The sequence below is a fragment of the Suncus etruscus genome, chromosome 11 (assembly GCF_024139225.1).
Source record: "Suncus etruscus isolate mSunEtr1 chromosome 11, mSunEtr1.pri.cur, whole genome shotgun sequence".
Classification (NCBI taxonomy): domain Eukaryota; kingdom Metazoa; phylum Chordata; class Mammalia; order Eulipotyphla; family Soricidae; genus Suncus; species Suncus etruscus.
Genome location: NC_064858.1, coordinates 13,280,185 through 13,288,904, shown reverse-complemented (window position 1 = coordinate 13,288,904; position 8,720 = coordinate 13,280,185). Strand labels below are relative to the sequence as shown.

General features: G+C 35.7%; 1 non-coding gene across 1 annotated transcript; it reads left to right on the top strand.

The window, feature by feature from the left end:
• Positions 1 to 2,263: 2,263 nt before the first annotated feature.
• LOC126023699 (U6 spliceosomal RNA) lies at positions 2,264 to 2,365 on the top strand. The gene has a single exon (XR_007500790.1). It is a non-coding gene; the product is annotated as a U6 spliceosomal RNA (small nuclear RNA).
• The last annotated feature ends 6,355 nt before the right edge of the window (positions 2,366 to 8,720 follow it).

Sequence of the window (8,720 nt, the reverse complement as noted above, 5' to 3'; positions counted from 1 at the left end):
TTAGAAGTCTGGCAATAGCAATCAAGCTAGAGAAGAAATCCAAGTGATCCTATTTTGAAAGAAGGAAATCAAATTATATTTACAGATGACATGATGATATACATTAAAGACTCTAAGCATTCCACAGAAAAAAATCTCCTATAAACAATAAACTAATACAACAAAGTGACCAGCAACAATGTTAATACATATAAATTGGCTGCATAGTTGTTGATTCAAGTCATTCTTTAATGCTAGTACATATACTGAGAAATTATGATCTTTCTTATTTGATTCTACCTGTAATTATTGGCATAATCCTTATAGTTCATATCAAGTTTATACTTTACTTTTTAAAAAAAATTACCAAAAAGGGAAAAATAGAAAAAGATCTTGGAAGGGAAGCATTCTTAAATGAATGCCAAAAACTTGTTTTGGAATCTAACCCAAGTTCCTAATCATGCTTGGCATGAATTCTACCAGAGCTATGTACCCAGCCCTCAAAAATGTATTTTATTTTTCTTTTTATCCATAACGATGTGATGCTTACTTCTCATTCTATACTCAGAGATCATGTTGGAAAGCTCAGGGGATCTTATGGAGTGCTGAGGATAGCTGAGTGCAGAAAAGTGTTAACCACTATACAATCACTCCAGCCTTAAAACATATTTTATTTTTACAGGGCTCTACCTTCAGAGTGTGGGCATCTATATTACTTTTGACTGAACTTAGTATGTGTAAATTACTCTGTCAAAGTAAAAATACTTCTTAGAAACACGTAATTATTTCCTTCTACATTTACAACAGTGTATTAGAAAATAAAATAATAAATATTTCTCTCTGTAACTTATGGAATTTTTATATACCGCATCATTTCTTACCATCTTTATTTGACTTATCATCTTGCTTTATCTTCTTGCTCCACTCTACTTTATCCAACTCTCAAGAAAATTTTCTTTCTATTAAGTATTAATAGCAAAGTTCAGAGAATTGAATTTTGAATGTTATTCTCAACAATACAACCTAATGTGTGGATTACCTAAGACTGAGGTAGGTATTTATACATATGTTTCATTTCCTTTGTCCTGGAAGTTAATTATTTTAACTTTACAACTATATATTATTTTTATTTCTCTTTTTGAATACTGATATCAAAAAATAGTATCGGTTTTTGTAAGTTATATTTTTCATGCAGAGAGTGATAGAGAGGAAGGGAGAGAGAGATTGTTTGAAGACCTAAATACTACCCCCAAAGCATGGAAATGTTAAGGAATCTGGTGACTGGTGCTGGCTTATAGTATCTCTTTTCATTAAAAACAGAAACTTTTTGCAGCAATAAAGCATGGCAAGTCCTGATGGAGGTCCAACCTTTGGCACAGGCTTGCAGACACAGAACTACTGTTTTAACACTGAAATGCTATTTATTAAATAAACATTCCATTGAACTAGTCAAAAAACATACAAGGCCATTACAAGAGTAATGCCACCACTTACTTCTTCTTATGTTATCTCCTTAAAGGCAGACTTTCATACCAGAACAACCTTGGGGAAAATGAAACCACAAAAAGTGCATTCATGGTGACTTTCTAGACCCTCTATTCTATTCTTTTGGATATTTCCTTTTGAACATGGTTTTGCTTTCCCACAGTTATGCTTGGCCTCCTGATTTGTAATGACGTTATGTCTGTGTTAAGAACTTCCCAAAGTACCACAAGAAAAATTAGTGCTACAAATTTCACATGAAGAGCTGTATTCTAGCCTCATTCTAATTCAAGGACTCTTTGACTATAATGAAATCTTAATCTGGACATTTATTTTCTTCTTACTATATTTGGGGATGAATGACAAAGGATAAAAATAAAATCCATATGCAAACATTTATCACCAATATATATCAAATTCTTCCTAGCTCTCTCAACAATATTTACCAGGTATTCTGTTTAAAAAACAACAAACACAATTATACAGAAATTACTAAGATAAATTAAAAAAAAAACAATATTAATTTTGGGCTGCTGTGATAGCACAGAAGATAAAGCACTCACCTTGAGTACGATTGACTCAAGTTCAACTCACACGCATCATATGCTCCTGAACACAACCAGTTGTCACTCCTAATCACAATCAGAAGTAGTCCCTGCATACCACTGGTTGTGACCCAAAAAAAGAGAACAAAACAATGAAAAAGCAAACAATATTTTTAAAGAATATAGCCCGGTAGAATATAACAAGGGAGAAAACTACTGCAATACACTCTTATAATGTATACCAAAATCTTACTCACTTGGTCATCACATATACTAAACTTGGAATGATACAGAGAAGATTAGCATGGCCCCTGCACAAGAAAGTATACCAAAATAAACATAAAAATTAATAAACTTTTTAAAGTAGGAAGAAGAAAATTTAAAAATCTGTAAAATAAAAAGAATTTGATGGTGAGTCCTAAATACTCAAGCCAAAGTCAATGTCAATAGAATCAAGACACCCAAACTATAACAAGCTAAACACAAAATGGACCTGTTACACTTGTAGACACAGGGCACTAAGGGTGGAGGTATAGAATGCATGCTGGGAACTATGGTGGAGAGAAGTCAACACTGGTGATGGGAACAGCGCTAATTCACTGTCACTATGTTACTGAAATACAACTGTCAAGAATCTGTAAGAGAGAAAAGAGAAAGAAAGCAAATGAAGAGAGAGGAAGGAAGGAAGGAAGGAAGGAAGGAAGGAAGGAAGGAAGGAAGGAAGGAAGGAAGGAAGGAAGGAAGGAAGGAAGGAAGGAAGGAAGGAAGGAAGGAAGGAAGGAAGGAAGGAAGGAAGGAAGGAAGGAAGGAAGGAAGGAAGGAAGGAAGGAAGGAAGGAAGGAAGGAAGGAAGGAAGGAAGGAAAGATAATGATTCCATAGCCTGAGGAAATTTTTCTAGTTACCCCACAATTGATTTCAAAATTGTTTAAAATAATAGTATATATTTTTAAACTTTTTTTATCAGACCCCACATTTCAAGCTTATTTAAAAATATTATGATATCATTAAAGCCTCTAATTTCTAAGATGCAAAAGCAATTTAGAAAGTCTTATAAAATTTCCAAGAAAATAATTCTTAGGGTTGTGGTGCAGAGCTTATATGCAGGAACCCTAGTTTCAATTCCAGCAACATCTGTGTACCACTGGATACAACCAAATACTAGAAAGTGGTGAGGAAAGTAATTTTGGACCGAAAAGACCAATGGCTATTAAAAATCAAAGTGAACATAATTTGTTTTAAAATCCAAAACTATTTTTTAAAATGAATTCAATCTACTTGTATTTAAGAAAAAGTTTTCATCAGTTCAACTCTTCCGCATTTGTTTTTAAGGAAAATTTTTCTTCAGTTCAAGAGAGTTTTAGTGATTTTATCTTACCATACACTGATGTTGTGGGTGTTGTGAGTCTGCCTACAGTGCATTCACTTGGCAGTGGAGCTGAGTAGCTTTATATCTTCTGGTATCACATGTCCTGTTTCAAATGTAATTACAAGTTTCTAGAGGCTGAACATAAAGAACTCATTTAGAATGTCTGTTCAGGTTGTTTACTATAGGCCATACACACAGTTATTCAGAACTGTAAACTCATTCAGTTACTAATACCTTTTTTTTAAAAAAAAAAATAAACCTCTTGATACAGGGAGGTTTTACTTTAATCAGTACCTCAATGTTAAATTGTGCTGTGAGACCAAAATTCAAAACTAGAGTTTTATTTTGTGCCATTTCCATGTATATCATGCATACATCAGTTTATGTATTCACCTTGACCAGGTTCTCTGCAATTCACTAACTAGCTTTAACATTTAAAAACATACACAGAAAAAGAAAAATATATTTCTCCGCTAATAAAAAAAAAATGTCAGATGAAAGTGGAGATTTATATTTCTAAATCAAATAGCTCTTCACTCATTGTATAATTTTAGACCTGGAAAAACTCCTGGAAAATTTTAATGGTAAAATTGACCATTTCGATTTGTTTTTAACTTGGGCCATATTATCATTTTGTTTTGTATTGTCAACATTTTGACCCTTGCTTCCATTTCCTTTTAATAAAAAAAAAAAAAGGTAACATTTTGTACTTTTCACAGATAAAATATTTTTATCAATCTCACAATAGATTGAAAATTCTAGTTCACTAATAGATACAAAAACTGATTTCTAACATGGCCAAGTGACATTTTCTGTAAAGTAGCAATAATATTACTTACACTACATGCCACTGGAATGTTCATTAAATATATCCATTTTAGTAAAATAAGTTTTAAGCAATTGCAAGTTAATCTGTCTTTTTTTTTTTTTTTTTTGTCCCTAGAGTAATATAAATAGCTCCTTGAATCAGGTCAGTATGCCACAGAGAAAGAGCAGCAGCAGGATGGTAGAGGAGTCTTCAAGACATCCCTGAACTGCACCCATTCACACAGTTCAAGATGCTGGTGCAGAAAGAAAGAATGGCAGCAGGCTCTTTTGATAAAGAACCATTAATACAGCAGGACAGTGATCTCCAAGAAAAGTCTGGTTGTTCTGCTTAGCTCCGTGGCCACCCAAACTTTGTAGTCAATGAGTCCCACCATAATACATAAAAAATACCATCACACTGCAGAGGGAATAATGAAAAATCAACTCGGAAACTTGTCAGGATCAATCAAAACCCCAACAATAGAGGGTTGGGAACAAGATTTAATCAAGAAAGAGACAAAGTAGGGAGGACAGGGGCCTTACAGTCATCCCCCTAGGTGGAGAGAGGAAGAAAGACCCAATGTTGAGACCAAGTAAGAAGTCAAGACAGGAAAGGGACCAGAGTAGATGAAACAGTAGGAGAGTCAGCAAAAGGAACAGCAGCAGGGAGTCTGACAGTTTCTTCAGCAAATCAACAGCAACCATCCACAGGAATCATCTGGCAGGGCCTCCACCACCCCTGCACTTCAGCCCAGGGCTTTTATACCCCCAGGTCAATGCCCCCAGTGGCAGTTACGAGGGACATGAGCCCTCTTATAGCTGAACTGGGGCCATAAAAGTCTCTATTACCTTATAGAATCCCGCACACTTTAGGGATTGAAGATAGAAGTTCTGAAGACCCAATTTGTATCAGCCAACTATATGATTCTGATGACGTTAGGAAAGAAATTTTGAAGATATTAAAGGAATTTTTTAAAAAAATCCATGAAATAGACAGTCAATGTAAGTCAAGATGAAATGACAGTAGAAATAAAATAAATACAAACAGAAATGACAGAACTAAAAACATAGTAGCCCAAATTAAACACTCAGTGGACGTCCTCATCAGCAGAGTAACAGAGTAAACAGCTGCTTAGTACAGAATTAGTGAACTCGAGGATGAGCTGCATAACACCTCCAGACAACAGCAGAAGATGAAAAAGAATCTTAAAGTAAATGTACAGAAGATGGAAAAATTATTTAAATTTAGTGAACAACCTTTCATAATTGGGGATTTTAACACTAAGTTTTACCTTACACTCTTATTTCAATCGCTATTAATTTATAACATATTTTTATTTTTAATGTAGCACTGTAAATGCTACATTAAATAGCACTCAGGGGTTACTCTTACTCTATGCTCAGAAATTAATTCTTGCAGGCTTGGGGGACTATGTGAAGTGCAGGGAATCTGCTGTGCTATTGCTCTAGCCCAATGTTTATTTCTTATTCCAGTGCCAGTCAATACCAAAAAAAAAACTGTCTTCATTCCTACCATCATATATCTCTCTCTTCAAATTCTATACTCTAGAAATTAGTTATGTTGATTTTTGTTTTTGTATCTTTTATATATATATATATTATTTAAACACCTTGATTAAATACATGATTGTTTTTGGGTTTCAGTCATGTAAAGAACACCACCCATCACCAGTACAACATTCCCATCACCAATATCCCAAATCTCCCTCCTCCCCACCCAACCCCCGCCTGTACTCTAGACAGGCTCTTTATTTCCCTCATACATTTTCATTGTTAGGATAGTTCACAATGTAGTTATTTCTCTAACTAAGATCATCCCTGTTTGTGGTGAGCTTCATGAGGTGAGCTGTAACTTTCAGCCCTCATCACTAATCATCAGGGAGATGCAAATCAAAACAACTATGAGGTATACCTCACACAACAGAGATTGGCACACATCACAAAGAATGAGAACAAGCAGTGTTGGCGGGGATGTGGAGAGAAAGGAACTCGTATCCACTGCTGGTGGGAATGCCGTCTAGTACAGCCTCTATGGAAAGCTATATGGAGGTTCCTTCAAAATCTGGAAATTGAGCTCCCATTCGACCCAGCTATTCCACTCCTAGGGATATACCCTAGGAACACAAAAATACAATACAAAAATCCCTTCCTTGGGGCCGGCAAGGTGGCACTAGAGGTAAGGGTCTGTCTGCCTTGCAAGCACTAGCCAAGGAAGGATCGCGGTTCGATTCCCTGGCGTCCCATATGGTCCCCCCCAAGCCAGGGGCAATTTCTGAGTGCTTAGCCAGGAGTAACCCCTGAACATCAAATGGGTGTGGCCCGAAAAACCAAAAAAAAAAATCCCTTCCTTACACCTATATTCATTGCAGCACTATTTTTTTTTTATATTTTATTTAAACACTTTGATTACGTACATGATTGTGTTTGGGTTTCAGTCATGTAAAGAACACCACCCATCACCAGTGCAACATTCCCATCACCAATGTCCCAAATCTCCCTCCTCCCCACCTGACCCCCGCCTGTACTCTAAATAGGCTCTCCATTTCCTTCATACATTCTCAATATTAGGAAAGTTAAAAATGTAGTTAAGGTGTAAGGAAGGGGTTTTTGTATTGTATATATTTATTTTTTTAGGCCACACCCGGTAACGCTCAGGGTTACTCCTGGCTATGCGCTCAGAAGTTGCTCCTGGCTTGGGGGACCATATGGGACGCCGGGGGATCGAACCGAGGTTCGTCCTAGGCTAGCGCAGGCAAGGCAGGCACCTTACCTCTAGCGCCACCACCCGGCCCCTTTTGTATTGTATTTTTGTGTTCCTAGGGTATATTCCTAGGAGTGGTATAGCTGGATCATATGGGAGCACTATTTATCATAGCAAGACTTTGAAAACAACCAAGATATCCTTCAACAGATGAATGGCTAAAGAAACTGTGGTACATATACACAATGGAATATTATGCAGCTGTCAGGAGAGACGAAGTCATGGAATTTTCCTATACATGGATGTACACGGAATCTATTATGCTGAGTGAAATAAGTCAGAGAGAGAAAGACGCAGAATGGTCTCACTGACCTATAGGTTTTAAGAAAAATGAAAGACATTTTTGGTTTTGTATCATTAAGTGTTTTTTATCTTTGCAAAGCGATGGATTGAATATGATTTATATCATTGTAATTGTATTTCAGTCATAAAATGCACACACTCATCAATCATGGAATGGAAGAAACAATTCACTCAAGACCCATCAGAAAAAGGGATAATTCTAAAATAAAAAGTACCAACAGAATTTAACAAGAAAAAACATCTTACTCCAAAAATGGGAAGAAGAAATGAGCAGACACTTCATCAAAGAAAAAATACAGATGGCCAAGAGGCATCTTGCAAGGGAAATGCAAATTTCCCTCCATCAGTGTCCCCCATTTCTATCCTCCAAACTGCCCCTGCTTCTCATCGTGGAAGGTATTGTATTACTTTGTCTTTTTTTTTCTTAGTGGTAGTTGGTAGTGTAGTTATTTCTCTAACTATGCTTACCAACTCTTTGTGGCAAGCTTCAAAGCATATGCTGGTGCTTCTGGCCCTCATCTCTATTGTCTGTGGGTATTACTATTATTATACTGTACTTTATTTTCTTAAATTTCAGAGATGAGTGAGACTATTCTGTGTTTTTCTCTTCCTTTGACTTATTTCACTCAGCATAATAGTCTCCATATTCATCCATGTATAAGCAAATTTCATGTCTCATTTTAAGGTCTTTAATCCATTTTGATTTGACCTTGTACATGGTGCTAGAGGCCTAGGTTCAATTTTTAAGTGTTTAACCAGTTGTCCCAACACCACTTGTTGAAGAGGCTTTCCTTGCTTCATTTTGCGTTTCTTGCCCCTTTGTCAATTGATTGTATGTCTGCAGTTCATTTTCTGTATACTCAAGTCTATTTCATTGATCTGAGGGCCTATTTTTATACTAGTAACATGCTGTTTTAATGACTATTGCTTTGTACTACAACTTAACATTAGGGAAAGTGCTGCCTCCCATCATTTTTTTTCCTTAAGAGCTGCTTTAGCTATTCTTGGGCATTTATTGTTCCAAATATATTTCAGGAGTCTTTAATTTACTTCTTTGAAGGATGTCATTTTTAGAGATATTTCACTAAATATGTATTTGAGGAGTATGGCCATGTTAATGGTATTTATCCTCCCAATCCATGAATGTGGTCTAAGTCTCCATTTCCTTATATCTTCTGTCTGCTTTTGTGTCCGGTTTATATTAGCTTCATAAAAACAATTTGAGAGTGTTTGTTTCTTCAATTTTTTAGAAAATCCTGAAAAGTATAAACAGTAGTCCTATTAAAAGGTTTGAATGAATTAGTGAGTCTACCTGAGCCTGGGATTTCATTTCTGGGAAGAATTTTGCTTATCATTTTAATTTCTTTAATAGTTATTGCTCTATTCAGGTATGGTATAGCATCTTGGCTCAACCTTGAAAGATTATATACAAAATTTTATACATTTTTCCAAGTT